Source organism: Canis aureus, chromosome X (assembly GCF_053574225.1).
Source record: "Canis aureus isolate CA01 chromosome X, VMU_Caureus_v.1.0, whole genome shotgun sequence".
NCBI lineage: Eukaryota > Metazoa > Chordata > Mammalia > Carnivora > Canidae > Canis > Canis aureus.
The window spans coordinates 93990040-94008358 of NC_135649.1; the positions used below are offsets into that span (position 1 = coordinate 93990040).

At 40.4% G+C, this 18319-nt stretch overlaps 1 long non-coding RNA gene across 1 annotated transcript in view; it reads left to right on the forward strand.

Moving 5' to 3' along the window:
- Window positions 1-6820, forward strand: part of LOC144307557 (uncharacterized) — a 150281-nt gene extending 143461 nt beyond the window's left edge. Inside the window, exons 3-4 of the long non-coding RNA XR_013374398.1 lie at window positions 5415-5530; window positions 6706-6820. This is a non-coding gene — a long non-coding RNA (uncharacterized LOC144307557). The remainder of the gene's footprint in view (window positions 1-5414; window positions 5531-6705) is intronic.
- The last annotated feature ends 11499 nt before the right edge of the window (window positions 6821-18319 follow it).

Consider the following 18319-nt stretch of genomic DNA (forward strand, 5'->3'; position numbering starts at 1 on the left):
TAAATGTTTCACAGGAAGTCCCAGTGAGCCAATACCCATCCCGGCTTAGGTATTTTCTATACCTATACCTTAGGTATGTCTATATTGTACACAGGCATCTCAGTTGGCACCCAAACTAACAGTCCTACCTCAGTACCAAGTGTCAGAGGTTCAGAAGCAGATATTTGCGTGTGTTGGGCACTGACCCATGTAGAAATAGGGGTTTAGAATAATACTGGAGGTGAGACCTTGGCTCCAAGGGATAAGAATATCAAGCTACTTGGCGGGGGGGGGGGGGGGGGGGGAGGGGCGGTTCTCCAAGCTAATTTCCAATGAACTCAAGTCTTACCAGGTGGGAGGTTTTGTGGCAACTGCAAAACAAATCCCTCCCAAATGATAAGCCTCAAACCTGACAAGACCTGCAACCATAGCACTGGAGCCTTTAAGAAAGTCTCTGGTTGAGGACCCTGGGTGGCTCAGTTGGCTAAATGTCTGCCTTCGGCTCAGGTCATGATCCTAGGGTCCTGGGATCAAGCCCCATGTTGGGCTCCTTGCTCAAGCAGGGGAGTCTGCTTCTCTCGCTCCCTCTGCCTTTCTCCCCTGCTCATGCTCGCTCTATCACTGTCAAATAAATACAATCTTTTTTCTTTTTTAAACAAAAGTCTGGTTGGTAAGAACCCTAATCCCACTGGCTTCTCTTTTTAACCAAGGCATATAAAGGGCTTAATGTCTTCGTAAGATGGGGAATATAAAAGGTCTCCTGTAGCCCAATAAACAAAAGCCTGTAATTCCTTCACCATTTTACGGATTGGCAAAGCTTGTAGTTTATGTGACTGCCTCCAGCATCACATTTGTCTTACCCAATCAGATGATGCCTAGGAGCTATCATTATTGAGCCGGCCCTTGAATCTTCTCGTATTTACCTCCCATCCTCATGACTTTAAATATGCCTGTAATAATGTGACTGCTACAGATAAGGAGGATAAATTATCACAAGTTAACATAACGTCATCTAAACAATGATGAAGCACCATCTCCTCTGGTAATACCCATTTTTCCAAATCTCTAGCTACCATTCCTTTTTTTTTTTTTAAGATTTTATTTATTTATTCATGATAGACATAGAGAGAGAGAGAGAGGCAGAGACACAGGCAGAGGGAGAAGCAGGCTCCATGCAGGGAGCCCAATGTGGGACTTGATCCTGGGACTCTAGGATCACAACCTGGGCCGAAGGCAGGCACTGGACCCCTGAGCCACCCAAGGATCCTCTCTAGCTACCATTCCATGACCAATGGTAGGACCATGAAAGTACCCTTGGGGTAACTTCTGGAAGACCCACAGTCTTCAACTCCATGTGAAGGTGAATTGGTCTTGGGATGCACATCCTAATAAAATGCTGAAAAAAGTGTTAGAAGGTCCAGTATATAATGATGTCTTAATAGATGCCATGGTTTTTTCTAACAATAAAACTATACTGAGCACCATGGCACAGATGGACAGAGTAACTTTATAGAGTTCCCTATACTCTATTGTCATTGGCCAGGTTCCATTACATTTCTTTATAGGCAAAACTGGACTATTGGAGCTCTGAGCAGGCATGGTTACTCCTATCTTTTCTAATTCTCCAAAGGTGGCAATAATCTCATTATGTCCCACAGGTAGCTTACCTTGTTTGAGGTTTATTACTCTCGGGGAACCAGTGGCTGTATAGGTTCCCACTTTGCATGACTCACAATGATGGGTTTCACTACTTGGGTATGCAACCTGAATTTACCTGTTGTTGTACTTAGATCCAGGTCCTATAAAATATAGAGGCCCGGGCAGCCCCGGTGTCTCAGCGGTTTAGCACCGCCTTCAGCCGGTGGTGTGATCCTGGAGACCTGGGATTGAGTCCCACGTCGTCGGGCTCCCTGCGTGGAGCCTGCTTCTCCCTCTGCCTGTGTCTCTGCCTCTCTCTCTCTCTCTCTGTGTCTGTCATGAATAAATACATAAATGATCTTTTAAACAGATAAATAAATAAAATAAAATATAGAGGCCCAAAATACACTCAGGTATGGAGGAAATATGCAGGGAGGGAGCCTGCTGATCTATAGTTTGTCTGACTTTGGTAATTTGTTCCCTGTAACTTTTTTTCCTTTTTTTTTAAGATTTTATTTATTTGTTAATGAGAGACACACAGAGAGGGAGAGTCAAATTGGGTTGTTTGTCTCTTATTTTCTCTCAGGTCCCAGTTAATATTAGATCTTGCCACAATTGTTTATGACAGACCTTAACAGGCCCCCTTTCTGCCATTTTACTGTCAGCAGGATCCTTTGTTTTTCTACCCATCTATTTCCTTTATGACAGATTCGGTTTCACTTGAGTCAGCCACCATAGCTGCTACAGTAGCAGTGGGCCAATTAACCATTAGGAGCAAGGGCAAACACTAAAACCTCAACCATGCCCCTGGAGCTCACTGTAAGATATAGTCTTTCATACCAGAGAAAGATAATTCTTAGTTTGGGCTTCCTAAATGCTGTCTGCAAATGGCCCTCATTCCCAGTTCACGTGTAATTTCCTAGAGTTCTTGCATAGAGGTCCAGTGCAATGGAAGGGAGGAAACGTCCCCCTGCCAGACCAGATTAGCCCGATGCTAACTAACATTTATCCATTCAAAATAGCCAAGTACTTGTGATTCTCACCAATGCCTGTGGCACAGAACTCCTGCCGCAAGGCACATCAAGCAGTGTCTGAAGCCATCTTCGACATCTCAAACTCATTTAACATAATGCCATCTCTTCCACAATCCCACAGTCACAATACCCAAGCTGCCACCCCTTCTAGGCCCCTTTGCTCAAAGTGGCTGGTTAGTTCCACCAATTCGGTGGCAGACTACGTCCTCATAATCATTTTCTGACCAGTGAGAACCTCTTCTCTAACATCGACAGATTCACATGTGATCTGGGTCTCTGTCTGAATTAAAGGGCATGCCTGTAAGTAAATCATTCTCCTCCTCCAGGACAACATCTTCTCCATCAGAGTCACCATCCCAGGGATCCCATGCCCCAGGGTCCCATCTCCCTTGGAACAGAACAGCTCTCACCCTAGGAGATGGCAGTCTGCACCCATGCATCTTTGCCATCCCACATCCCAGTCTGTAAGTTTTCCTCCTGCTGTTGGATTCTCCCAGACACAATGTTTGCATTAGAGGAACATTACACTCCCTCAATCCCCTCTCCCAATCCAGTGCTTCTGGAGTGTGCTCCAATGCTCTCCCTACTCACAACCCCCTTCCAGTAACGGTGCAGCACAGAAATCAATGGCTAAGCATCATTGCAAGAGTTGGTTCACTTTCCCTTCTCCATCCCCTAGTTTCACATGAAATATCTAACAATACCTTGCGGGTTTTCAGGTTGTCCCTGTACTTGCACACTGGCCTGAAACACTCAAAAAACATGACCAACTCCCCATGTGGCTGGCCAACTTGGGATTTCCCCAACAGCTAGCTTCCCTTCCCCCTCCGGGGACAATGAGCCTTACCCCAGGAGGGTTCCTTTACCCATGCTCGGTTCATTTTTAGTTTCTGGGTTGCCTCACCAATTGTTAGAAGGTAGAGCAGGATCAGTAAAGTGTCCTCCATAATGTTGTTTTTTGAATATATCAGTGAGGTTTGGTTGGGTTTTAGAGCCAATGACTAAGAAAGAATTCTTGAGATGTCTTCAGTGCAAAATGGTGGTTTTATTAAAGCACAGGGAACAGGACCCATGGGCAGAAAGCACTGCTGCTGGCTGCTGCTCCTGCTGCCCTGGCATTATTAGGAGCAAATGATTATATACATTGGGGCTGGGGGAAGTAAAGATAAGGGAAATTCCAAGAGGATCTTCATATGCTAAAAAAGACACAGGATACCAGAAGCCTTGTTATTGTCAATCCAAGGCTGTCTTTCTCCCTAGCAAAGCAGTAACATTAAGACACTTAGGAGCTTCCTCAGGAATATTATATTGTGCCTGCCTCAAGTATTTGTCAATGGGCTGCAGGTTATATAGACATTTAATTTCATCTACTTTCTTTTTGTCTTTGTTTCCTACATCACTCCAGACTGAGAAGGCCCTTTGTGACCCAAAACGAAGCAAGCTACTCAGCAAGCCACTACATACCATGTACACAATTTAACCCAGGGTAACTTTCTGACAAGGAGAACTTTGCAGACCGTTTAGCCAAAACACAGGTAATCTCCGCCCCTATTCTCTGCCAAGTGCAGCTCTTAATCTCCAGCTTTTATAGAGTGAGGGGCATGGTGGGGAGGTCATGGGGTAGCTATCTAAAGTGACACTGTCTGTGTGCCAGTTATCTCTACTAGCTGTGTAACATGGAGCCTTCTGTGTGCCACTTTAGGGGAAAATTAGAACAAGCCTTACCACATTCCAGGCAGAGCACACCCTAACCTCCATGGGACCTAAAACAAATAGCTCCGAGGGAGGTCATTGCTGGTGCATGAACAAGATGCAGAGCCAAAGATGGAGTCAGTGTTGTCAGCACTCTTACACTTGGCATGCAAAGAACTAGAAAAATCTGATTAAATTTAAGGGGAAAGACCATTGACAGATGCCAGCTGTGCGATGACACAGACACTGGGATTATCAAAGATTTAAAACAGATTATCATAACCACGTTCAATGTTCCATGAGGTAGTGGTGAACATACTTGAAATGAAAATAAAGATATACATTATTGGTAGAAAGCTTAGAACTCTAAAAAAGACTTTGATGGCAATTTCAGAACTGAAAAACATGTGAAATTAAAAAGAAATCATTAAATGTGCTCAATAATATATTAAAGATAAAGATGACAGAGGAAAGTGTGAATGTAAAGACAACAGTAGAAATCATATAACCTGAAGGATAGAAAAACAACGGGAAAAAACAACTCAAGGATCTGTGGAACAATAAAATAATTGTGAATGTATTTGTGCTGACATTTTCTTTTTATTTTTTTTTAAGATCTTATTTATTTATTTGAGAGAGCAAGCACCCAAAGGGTATGTAGGGGGGCAAGTAGGAGAAGCAGACTCCCCACTGAGATCATGACCTGAGCCAAAGGCAGATGCTTAACTGACTAAGCCACCCATGAGCCCCTGTGTTGACATTTTCATATAGAACACCTGGTTTCAGAGATGGCTTACTCCTAAGTAAGCCCACTGAACTAGACTTCTAATTGAGTTTTAACCTTTGAAATTATCTTTTTATAAAACTTTCATAAGACTACTATGAAATATTCTTTAACAATCTTCACCTCAATTAACTATTCTTGCTCTCATTTCATTAATTTTGTCATTGATTCAAAAGTATTCACTGAGTACTTCCTGCCAGAATTAATGTGATCTTATATTACATATATGATATACATAGCTTGGAAAACGTGGTATGTTTTATTATCTTATTTATCTCTTATTATAGGAAAGACCTTTTGTCAACTTAAAATTGAAAGGATGCCTGGGGATATAGAGATTTTGCCACTGCTAATGTTCAAACTTAGGTTGGCTTTGGCAGCAAGAGTGTACAAAACATGTCAGGTAAATATTGCATTTTTTTTAATTATAAATTTATTTTTTATTGGTGTTCAATTTGCCAACGTACAGAATAACACCCAGAGCTCATCCCGTCAAGTGCCCCCCTCAGTGCCTGTCACCCATTTAAATAACTCATGTAATTGGGATGAACTTCATGCAAATATGTGAGGTCAAATATTTATCTAAATAATTTATTATGAAGGGAGCCAGTACAATGTTGAGATTAATTTAAAAGTAAAATTGAGGAGCTACGCAGAAGTCATATAAAAAGGAATGGATACAATTCCTAGAGTATATAGACAATTGGTTATTGACTTACAAGGTCATATAATCTATAACATCTGGGTTATCCTTTCTGCCAATTATTGGCACCTATACTAAATGAAAATCCATAATTTAACATGTAACATCATGTCTGGGAACATTAATCAATAGTAAACAGTAAGTCAAATACAGTTTACTCTCCTAAATAGCCTTTAGGTGGACCTGTGACTCTATGATACTGGAAGGACATTAACCACCCCTTCCATTTATTTTTCTCTAATATTGGATAATACACACACACACACACAAACCCCAGATAAGAGGTATGCCAAGTATTTTGCAAAGCTTTAAAGCGCAAATCGAAATAAGTAGAAATGTGAAGTTATTTAATTTATATGAAAATGTGGTGTTTATAAACACAAAACCAATATGTGGTAGGCGGAATTCTAATACGGACTCTGCAATTCCCCTCCTCCCCATATGTGTACATGCTCTGTTTTATCCCTTCCCTTTAAAATATGTGTAGGATTTGTAAATATGATGAGATTTCTCTCCTTGATTACCTGGTATCACAAAGGTGAAGAGATTTTGCATATGTAATCAAGGTTCTGAATACACTGTCTTTGATTTAATCAAAAGTGAGATTATCCTGACTGAGCTTGACTTAATCAAGAAAGTCCTTTCAAAGAGGATTCAGGTCTTTCCTGAAGAGAGGAATTTAGAGCAAGAGAGATTCAAATGAGAGTCTTCTGCTGGTCTTAAAGAAGCAAATGCCATATTGTGAGCTGACTATGGAGATGGCCATAGGGCAAAGAGTTGAGGGCAATCTCCAGCAACTGAGCATGGCCCCTGGCTGACAGCAAGAAAATGGAGACTCTGTCCTCTAACCACATGGAACCAAATTCTGCCAACAGCTTGAGTAAAGTTTGGAAATGGATTCATCCTTCGTCATGTTTCCAGATAAGACTGCATTCCAGACAACACCTTGATTTCAGTCTTGTGAAACCCTGAGCAGAGGACCAGGTAAAGTAGATCTGTACGTCTGACCTACATAAAACTGGGGGGGAAAAAAAAGAAAAAAATATATAATGTTTTAACCGGTAAATTTGTGGTGAGTTGTTACACAGCAATAGAAAACTAATATACAAGCTAATAAATTTTAAGGCTGGTGTCTTCTCCATAAAGCCAATACTTTTGTAAGTACACCAGGGTGGTATATCTCAACACATAACAAAATAAATACATTCCAACAAGCGATTTCTTAGCATTTTCAAATATCTGTTAAAATTATGAGTCATCCAGAGCATCAGATGATTCTTTCATTTTGATGTCTTCAATGAATCATATTCTAAATTTAACCCTGGGCTTAAACTTTTAACCAAATAATTTTATTCTCACATATAGAAGAAAGAAAAACATATTTCAGTTTGTGCTTGAGTTATGAGGTAACTCCCGAGGAAGATAAGATTTATTTTTTTTAAATGACAACTGCTCTGAGTTGAGTTCTGTGGAAAGCAGACCCTGAGATGATGTTTACCAGGTAGGAGTTTAGTGAGGGCTACCTTTAGACCAACACATGTAGAAGGAAAGGGAAGGAGGCAGGATTGGAGAGATGGAAGTGAGGCTGCAAGGCAGTCCCAAAGACAGCCTTTTTTTTTTTTTTTTTTTTGAGATTTTATTTATTCACTTTAGAGAGAGAGGGAGTGTGCACTCGCACACACAAGACTGAGCACGAGCAGGGGGCAGAGCAGAGGGAGAGGGACAAGCAGACTCCTGCCGAGCAGAACTGGAGAGCAGCTGGATCCCAGGACCCCAGGATCATCACCTGAGCCGAAACCAAGAATCAGAGGCTCAAGCCACCCAGGCGGCCCCCAAAGACAGCTCTGACCAAGCCACGAGTACATATATTGCTAGAATATGTACTACTAAGTATCTTTAGAGTTGCCTAGAGTAGGGCTGATATGGCCAGGAATTTACACATCTATATTGACCTGATATTTGATGTGTAGATCCTTCTGGAAAGGGATGCAATCTTAGAGGAGGTAAGTCTTTACTCAGATATAAGCTTCTACTAGTTTTTATGTAATTGTTTCTGAATGCATCCATTCCCCCCCCCCGCCCCCGCCTCAACGTAATTTATCAAAAACTACTTTTGGGCAGCCCAGGTGGCTCAGCGGTTTAGCGCCGCCTTCTGCCCGGGCGTGATCCTGGAGACCCGGGATCCAGTCCCACGATGGGCTCCCTGCATGGAGCCTGCTTCTCCCTCTGCCTGTGTCTCTGCCTCTCTCTGTGTGTGTGTCTCTCATGAATAAATGAATAAAATATTAAAAAAAGAAAAACTACTTTATTTTATTTAAAGATTTTATTTATTTATTCATGAGAAAAGAGAAGTGGAGACACAGGCAGAGGAAGAAGCAGGCTCCATGGAGGGAGCCTGACGTGGGACTCAATCCTGGGACTCCAGGATCACGCCCTGGGCCGAGGGCAGGTGCTTAACCTCTAAGTCACCCGGGCATCCCGGAAAACTACTTTATAAGATGTTAGGTTAGGAACTGTATCCTACCTTTATTCTTACATGCTGATACTGACTTCTGAAATGCATATCAGAGATATTCCTCATAATAACAAAATTTAGTAGCCCTATTTAGAGATAGTATGTATCTTGAGACAAATAAAACGCCATGTCAAAGATCACTGATTCAACACTTTTAGGTCTGCCCTTTCTAAATTGCCAATGTCTAGTATCTAGGATAAAAAAAATGTAATTAGAGAACTGATTATCTTAACTTGCACTTCAGGATCTAGAAAGGAAAAAAAGTACGTGAACTGAAAGTCTGTTGCTATTCATGCCTTTTGACATTTATTTCAAATGTCGAAACTTATCTTTCTTCATATTATCACTGCTTCTATTCATTTTTAGTCAAAATAATCAAGTAAGCAAGGCTATTGAGAAATCTGATTTTCAGAGAAATTGATTGTGCAATATGCTTTACATGCATAGCAACTTGGTGCATAGCAGTTGAAAAGTAGATAATCTGCAGAATTTCATGTCAATGTTTACACTTTAAAGAGCAGGATCTCAGAATTCACTGACAGTTTTTCAAACTGTGATTTTTCTTCTGTCTATTAAAATGTATCAGAAGTAACTTTAGTACTGGTGTCACTTTAGAAAATAGCCTCAGAAGGTTTTAACTACTGGCATTTTATGTCATTCCCATCTTTTAAATAAGAAATTAGAAAATAAAATTACTGGTCTGAATACAAGCACACAGTGAACCCCTATTATTATGTTCTTTGTCCTTTAAAAATTGGCTTATAATAGTAACTTTGAATCCCCTGTTCCTATAATGATCTTAATATTTACTGATTTTATTCTTTAGATGTATATTTTCATTAAAAATATGTACATAAAAAATATGTACATAAAAACCACTAAGTAAAAAAAGAAAAACTCAAATTAACCAAGCAAAAATAAACAAACTCACTCAGTGATTCTTGAGGCACTAAAATATCTTTTTGTCTTGTTTAGTTTTGTTTATTTAGCCCATTTTGTAACTGTCTAACAAGGACTGTTATTATAGGGCTGGCATTTCAGTCCCCTGTTGCATTCTGTTTATTGTCAGTGATAGCAATATTATTGCTGTGCAACAGTTTACTCATCTGTGATTGCTAGAGCACCCTGTCCCCTTTTTGTCCTCTCTTCATATTCCATCTGCTCATTACCCACATTTGATTCAGTGTTTTCCAGAAGACTTAATTTGTCTTTTCCAAAATAGAGAAACACATTTTACCCCAGCAAATGTCTTGCAAACTTTTTTGGGAAGACTCTGTTTTATTTTATTTTATTTTTTAAATCAATGATATATTGGATCCATACTGAAATCTGTCTTTAGGGTTTTTCTGTAATGCCTTCCTCTCCTAGGTGCTAATACCTGCTTTCGTAACTGATTAGGGTATAATCTTTTGATGTTAATTACTATTCTAGAAAAAAATGTAGTTACACTTTCCAACTATGAAATGCAGAGGAATGTTGTTTTCTTATCATCATTAAAGCAGCCAGTGTAAGAGACTGTTTCCTATTTCCCAATGACACTTCCCACAAAAATCTTATTCATGCAACCTCTAATATCCTTGTGTTCACTCCCATTGTTCACAGCAAGTCCAAACCTCTCTACGGTTTTTCAGAGCCTTCGAAAATTTGACCTCACACTAATTATCTGGCATAATTGACTCTTCCTCCTCCTCCTTCATACAGTTTCTGTTGTCAGCTGACAGTTATTCCTATTCCTTTACGAAATCACCGTAGTCATTTGTTTCCTTTTTATTTTTTTTAAAGGTTTTATTTATTTATTCATGAAAGACACAAAGAGAGAGAGAGGCAGAGACACAGGCAGAGGGAGAAGCAGGCTCCATGCAGGGAGCCTGATGTGGGACTCGATCCTGGGACTCCAGGATCACGCCCTGGGCTGAAGGCAGGCACTAAATTGCTGAGCCAACCAGGGATCACCTTCTTCTTCTTCTTCTTCTTCTTCTTCTTCTTCTTCTTCTTCTTCTTCTTCTTCTTCTTTTTAAGATTTATTTATTTTTGAGAAAGAGAGAGAGAGAGGAGAGGAGGGACAGAGGGAGAGGGAGAATTTCAAGCAGACTCCCTGCTGAGCACAGAGCCCAAGCTGGGCTCCATCTCACAACCTTGAGATCATGACCTGAGCCAAAATCAAAGAGTCGGATGCTCAACTAACTGAACCACCCAGGCACCCCTATACTCACTTATTTTCATTCTTGCATTTTTGCTCATGTCTCTCTTTTTTACCTCCCTTTTTCTCTGGTTTCCTCTCTGCCTATCCAAAGTCTACTCATTTTTCAAGGCTTGTCTCCATAATGAAGCCTCTGTTGAACACTCTCATTCTGAAGCTTTAATGGAAATCATTATCTTCTCTGACGTTGCATTTGCTATATACTCAGTAATATATATAGTAATATTTCTATTGTTCAAAGCAGTATATGTAACTTCACTTTTGGAACTGACATTCAGAATCAGTTTATGACACACATGCATAGGTGAACATACACACACAAATGAGACAGATTATTTTATAGTCCTAACTTATTTTTGAAATTACCAAGAGTCTACTTTACTTAAATACATCTATAAAATATGAAAACAACTTACTAAAATTTTTATAAAGCATTAATTTGCAGTTGGGAAGCAGATCTAAAGACAAGTTCTTTTTTTTTTTTTAAGATTTTATGTATTTATTCATGAGAGACACAGAGAGAGAGAGAGGCAGAGACACAGGCAGAGGGAGAAGCAGGCTCCATGCAGGGAGCCCAACGTGGGACTCGATCCCAGGACTCCAAGATCAGGCCCTGGGCTGAAGGTGGCACTAAACCGCTAAGCCACCCAGGCTGCCCCTAAAGGCATAGTTCTTACAGTTCCTATGCTACAGATATTTATAGTTTGAGGGGTAATAAAAAATAACATTAATTACAAATGAGAATATGATAACCAACATTGACAGAGGTACAAATTGCCATTGATAGTGGGGATAGAAATGGAATAGGCTTCCTCGAGGAGATAAAACACAAATTAGACATCGAAGGATAAGAGATTGATAAAAACAGACACATGAGTCAGAAACAGCATACACAGAGGCAGGAAAATTATGCGGTGACTGTGTCAAAATGTGAATATTTCTCTTTGGGAATTTGTATTTGAAAGCAGTAGGAGACAATCTAGTTCAGTTGCAGGCATATTATGCATAAGCTCAACTGGCAGACTGTAATGTATGTGTGATTTTTTTTGGTGTTGTTGGCTGTGGGGAGATATTAAAGATGTTTGAATGGGAGAGCATTACTTTCTTATTTCACTAGCAACAACAAAAAAAAAACAACATGATCTCAGGGTTGTGAGATCAAGCCTCGCGTCAGGCACTGTGCTCAGCAACTTGTGTATTAGGGAAGTTTAACATGGCTATGATGTGAGGATGTTATCAAGGTAAGAAAGATAGAGATTTCATCTTCTAGATTATTAGAAGCAATCAATAATGAGGCATTAACCAGAGGAGAGCTTTGGGAATGAAGAGGCTGCAGTGATAAGAGACACCATGTATACATGCAGACTGATGGAAGTACAATCAAACCTGTCTCCACATTTTTGAGCCACATGAGTTGTAAATGTTGGTGCCATTAATAAAGATCAGAAACAGAGAAGCAGGTAATGATTTTATTTTTGTTTATCTAGAGTATGCTCACTTTATTTCTGGTGAGACATTCAGAAGAATAGATCTGGTAGCTTGGGCTCAGTCTACAAGTGACAACTAAAGATTTACATTGGGGTAAACATATATATATATACACACACCTAGATGTCATAGCTTGAATCTCTATTGTACATGGTAGGTAAAACTGATTTTAAAAAAAGACAACATTTTTCAAGGTGCAGGCAACATGTTAATCTATGGTTTTACTACTATTCTAAAAAACTTTACCCAATCCTAAGGCCAAAATATCAGTTCCTCATGGTTTCCACTTAATTTCTAATTTCTACTCAGATAACTGAATAATTTAGAATCATCACATTCATATATTGATATTAATTTTGGAATGAGGTAAGTTAGTTTCTGTTGCAATTGGCAACAGACCCAAATCAGACTGGAATAAGTAAAAAAGTATATTTTTAGCTCCTGTTACTGTAAACACAAGAAGCAGTTTAAGCTATGGTTAGATTTAGAATAAAAACAAAGTCATCAAGCCTGAATTTCTTTTCATCCCTTGCTTGCTGTGTGTAAGCTCCATTTGAATGTTACTCACCTTTGCCCAGCAGCTCCAATTCCTTCCTAGGGCATATTGCTATACCTATTCCATCCTTGAGTTTCAAGTAGACAAGTAAAATGTTTTAATGTTTTAATGTTGGTGGGGCCCTGGGTGGTTCAGTCTGTTAAGCTGCTGGCTCTTGATTTTGGCTCAGGTCATGATCTCAGGGTCCTGGGATCCATCCCTGGCCAGCTCCACACTCAGTGGGGAGTCTGCTTGAGATTCTCTCTCCTTCTCCCTCTGCCTCTGCCTCCCCTGAAATAAATAAATATTTTTAAAAAGAAAGAATGTGGGCAGCCCGGGTAGCTCAGTGGTATAGCGCCGCCTTCAGCCCAGGATGTGATCCTGGAGTCCCACGTTGGGCTCCCTGCATGGAGCCTGCTTCTCCCTCTGCCTGTGTCACTGCCTCTCTCTCTCTCTCTCTCTCTCTCTGTCTCTCATGAATAAATAAATAAAATCTTAAAAAAAAAAAGAAAGAATGTAAATGTTGGATACGGTGTGATAAAGTGAATGTGGCCACAGGAGACTTTGAGGCTCAAAAAGAGAAAGCTTACTATATTCACAGATCCTAGAGAGGATGTCACCACATGCCATGCAGGGCCAGAGAGGAATCTCCAGGGTTTTTTTTTTTTTTTTTTTTTTTTCAGGGATTATCCCCCTGAAGCTCCACGTTTTGGATCAGGTGGCAAAAGACAGGAACACGAGAAAAGTAAAGGTTAGATCCTTTATCGGGGTTTCTGCAGGAAAAGCAAGGCAAGGCATGGAAAATAGTTTAGGACTGGCTAGTTTGAATAACTCTGGGAGGGTTTGGGCTATAAGGGTGATCTCTAGTTATCTGGTATGTGGCTCTGGGATGATTTAGGGCAGAAAAAACACTGGCTTGTGTGTGAGAGTCAGATAAGGAGGTGGTTGAGGCTATAGGCCAGGATTATTTGATTTGTACACGGAAGACATGCTTCTGGCTGAAGTGCTTTGCTACCCCTGAGAAAGGGTTTATTTAGCACTGGGAGGAGGAGTCACTCTCCGGCCAGTAAGATTCTGAAGATGTCAAAACATGATAAAATACAGAAAGTAGAAAACACTTTACAACAACAACAACAACAACAAACCATGAGTAACACACAAAGAGAACATTTTTTCCCTAGCATTTCCTACAAAAATCTTAAAATTAACTCCATTTTTTTTTTAAACTTTAAACAGATGCCCACTGCTTAAAAAAGAACCTTGATCAAGGGAATGTAAGGTACTGTCAACCTAAATAAAAGAGCTAAACTGAGGCGAGCTCTAATTGCCAGAAATTGGGTCTATATGGATGTTCATTGGTCAGGAGCTAAGTCAGGGCCTTCTAAAAATCAGGCAATTCACTTGTTTCATAGCCCCCCCACCACCATTGTAGATACAAATCCTTTCACCCTACTTACCCTGGTCTCCTGAGGAGAGAGATACCCCACTCCGTTGGGCAGGGCAAGAAGGCCTTGGGATGCACCGAGGGCCTAAGAGGCACTTTGCCAGCGCTGCCCCTCCCGCAAGGTGGCTGGGCGTCCTGGCCCTGGGGGGGGGGGGCATTCCTGGTGGGGAGGGGTGCCCAGCCTCCCCAGCTGCGGGTGGAGCTGCTGGAGAAACCTGTTTCCCTCCTGCGGCGCCCAGAGTGGCAGGTGAAAAGTATCAGAGCATGAAGGGCACGCGGGTCCTGCTGCCCGCCATGAGCTCCTTCTTCAGTCCCACGTGCTTCCTGAGACACGTGATGGAACCAAGCCCAACGCAGAGTTTAAGGGCCACAGACTTTTTTTTTTTTAGTGTTTGAATTTATTTTTTTAATATTTTATGTAATTCAATTTGCCAGCATAGAGCATACCAACCAGTGCTCATCTCCTCCTGTGCTCTGCTTAATACCTGTCACCTCGTTACCTCTCCCCCCACCCACCTCCGCAACCCTTTGTTTCCCAGAGTTAGGAGTCTCCCATGGTTTGTCTAAATTGCTCTGGGTAGCAGAGACATTTTCACAATATTAATTCTTCGAATCCATGAGCATGGAATGTTTTTCCATCTCTTTGTGTCTTCCTCAATTTCTTTCAGAAGTGTTCTGTAGTTTTTAAGGTATAGATCCTTTACCTCTTTGGTGAGGTTTATTCGTAGGTATCTTATGCTTTTGGGTGCAATTGTAAATGGGATTGACTCCTTAATTTCTCTTTCTTCAGGCTCATTGTTAGTGTATAGAAATGCCACTGATTTCTGGACATTGATTTTGTGTCCTGCCACACTGTGAATTGCTGTATGAGTTCTAGCAATCTTGTGGTGGAGTCTTTTGGGTTTTCTATGTAGAGTATCATGTCATCTGAGGGAGAGTTTGACTTCTTCTTTGCCAATTTGAATGCTTTTTAATTCTTTTTGTTGTCTGATTGCTTAGACTAAGACTTCTAGTACTATGTTGAATAGCAGTGGTGAGAGTGGATGTAAGGGCCACAGACTTAAGAAGTCGTCCCCAAAGTACTTATTTCTCCCTTCTGATTTTTTAACCCCCCAAATCTTGCTGATTCATCCTCTGTAGAGTTAGGTGCAACCACCCCTTCCTTTTTAGGCCCATTGCACCTGCCCTGGTCAGACACAGCATGCCTAGATTGCTGTGCCTTGTTACCTGCCAGGGCATTCACAGTTTTTCTTCCTATCAGATTCACAGACTTGTGAGGGTTCTCTCCTCACTTGCAGTGGAGGTCATCTCTTCCTCAGCTTGAAATCCAAATCATTCAACAGTCTCCATCCCTTCCAGGCACCATCTTGTCTCCACAGTTTTCGTCCTGGTCAGCCTCAAAACCAGAGCTTAGGTCAGAGTGAATGTCCTGCCCAGTACCTTCACTTGTGCGGTTGAGTTTGCCTCAAGGACACAGTTTGTGTCTCACACCTGTCTAGCCACAGACATTCCATCTTTCAAAACTCTGCTCAAAGTCTGCTTCCAGCTGAAAGTGTTTTAGATGTCGGATATTTTACATCTGAATTAACTTCTTCTTTCCCAGTTCTTTGCACTTCATACCATTGTAGTTCTTGTCACACTATGGCTCATTATCACTTGGGAATGAATGTTTCCCTCACTTCATTTCTGAGCCCTTAGAAAGCAGGAACTTAATCACCTTTGCATCCACCACATCCCCTAGTGTTGTTCCTTATGCCTACTGTTCAGTAAGTGTCTTTTTATTTGAAGTGCATTTAACATTTGCGTCAAAAGCCCTAGGGGAGTAGGAGAGGCAGTCCTGGAATATGTCTCCTTATTAGTAGTTCAATGCTCTTTCTACCTACCATACAGTTGGGACTAGTAAAAGCAGTTTCCAGGACATTACCACAGATTTAAATATGTTTATCACAAGTACCACTCATAATACAGCTAAGAACAGTGCCCGGCCTATTTTGATTCTTCGTCATACCCCACTTTTCCTCAGTTGGGCTACGATCACAGTATGAAGTAAGCTCCCTCGTCCCAGTTCTGCCTCAGTGGTTCAGGCAATTCTCTGAGAATGACCTCTTTTATCCAACTGCCAGCCACTCCCACACTCATGCGTGCAAGGAATTCAAATAGGCACTCTTGTCTGGATTCTCTGATGCCTTTGTTGCTGTCAGTCCTCTCTCTTTCTGTGCTCTAAATAGCCTCTTCCAACTGACACCTTGATAATCCGCCTGGCTCTTGATTTTATTTCTCCTTTTGATATCATCCCCCAGTTTTCATTGTTCCTTTATACTACACTAGTTTACTCCCAGCACATCCATACTCCTTTAAGAGGATCGATGACACATTAGGAAGAGGGAGGCATCTAAACTTCTTATCATGCACACAGGGATGATTTGATTATTAGAGACCTAGTTAAGAATTATTGATGGATCAGAGATGCTTATTAAGCCAAACAGCATCAGTTATACCTGTACTTAGTCCCTGTACCCTAAAAGTATTTGTCAGTAGCAACTTTTTGATAAACTGCTGAGACAAAAGGTTGAACAGTGGGTATTTAATTTTATGTATGAACATGTGAGAGAAAGATGAAGAAACCTTAACATCCTTGACTAAAACAGAAACAAAGTTGGGGATTGAGACAAAAGGATGGAAACAAAGTGAAATTCTAGCCTTAATCCAGTGGACTAGAAGGTATGTCCTCCAGGGACATTTGTCGGCATTTGACATCATTTTCATTTAAAAGGCCTTTTTGTACTGGATTTATATATGGGTCCAGAGAGAACAGAGTGTGAAAATAAATTGAAGACAAAGAATCAGCTATAAACCATGCAAAGACCCATAGCAAAGTAGAAAATCTCCTGGAGATAAAGCGTTGACATGGAAAAGCACAGCACTATGCTGAACAGAGAAATAATCATTCACAGAAGCAAAGATTTCTGAGGATCATGCAATGTTCTGGCTGTTTTATTATTCTGCATAGCCTGTGTGCATTCGTTTACTCAAAAATTATTTTTCAATCTTTATGTACCCAGCATGACACAAGGTGTATGGTGTTGGTATACTGAGCCAATTGAAGCAAAGTTCTGGCTCATGAACTTGCCTTCTGCTCTGCAAGTGGAAAATGATTATCTTTGCTAATGTAAATGTATGATCTCTTTGCCCACACTTCTGTGATGTTAACCTGTGCAGTAACCAATCCTAAAGAGACTTTACAATTCTCTCCCTATTCATCCAAATTATGACCTTCAGAAACTTAGTTTGGGAAAATTTTTCTCTTTCTATACCATATCCATTCTTGCTTTTAACTTGATGAGACCTTGTGACCTTATCTCTTGAGTGATATTCCTGGGTCTCCAGACACAGGTCTGCAGAGCGATAAATTCTGCTTATTTTTATTAGCACTGGTGGTCTTTGCATTTTGATCTGACACTAATGAGCCTTTCTATGCATACACTAGGGAGTGATTATTATATAGACAAGAGATGATCAATCAATTTTCAGTCATGTTGTATTGAGAACACAGGACAGTAGGATAGGTTAATTGGTTGTGATGTATATCTTGTAAAAGTGATTTCATAATATGTGTACATGAGATTTGTAAGATATTCATCAAGAAGATGAATAAACAGTACACATTGTTGCTACAGATTCAATATACAATATTTTAAAACTTCTTTGCTGTTTTCTAAAGGTAATATGCAAAGGTCATTCTTGGATTCCAGAACAGTCCACTGAGATGACAGATATGGGGAAATTTGGCCAACTTCAATGTAAATAGCAGCTGACAGTAAGGGAGAGACATAAATCAATATAATAATTTTTAAAAAGTGGGAACTCTGTTTCACTTTGAGGATGATTCTAGATTCCTCTCTCCACTGCCAGGTATTTGAAGTACAAGCTATTCTAATTAATATTTATTCTCAAATGCTCTCCCAAAGCTCTATTCATTATTAGAACCATTTGTAAATAACTTTCAATGTTTATTTGTTTTAGAATATTTGGGCTTTATATGTCCCCAGTTTATAAATTTGATATTAATCTGTCTAAATGGTCCCCAGTGTAGCCAGATATCAAGAAATATCTGAATCCTCAACACTTACAGACTTAAGACACAAGGTACCAAAGGTATCAAGAAGACATAGGGGCAGGGTCATAGTGTCAAATGCTCTCTGCTTCCCCCATCATTTGTGGATTATTTTAATGGGAGAGGGGATTTGAAATTTGATCCAGAGTTTTAAATTTTCCTTTGACAGTTCCTTTTTTTTTTTTTTCAATTT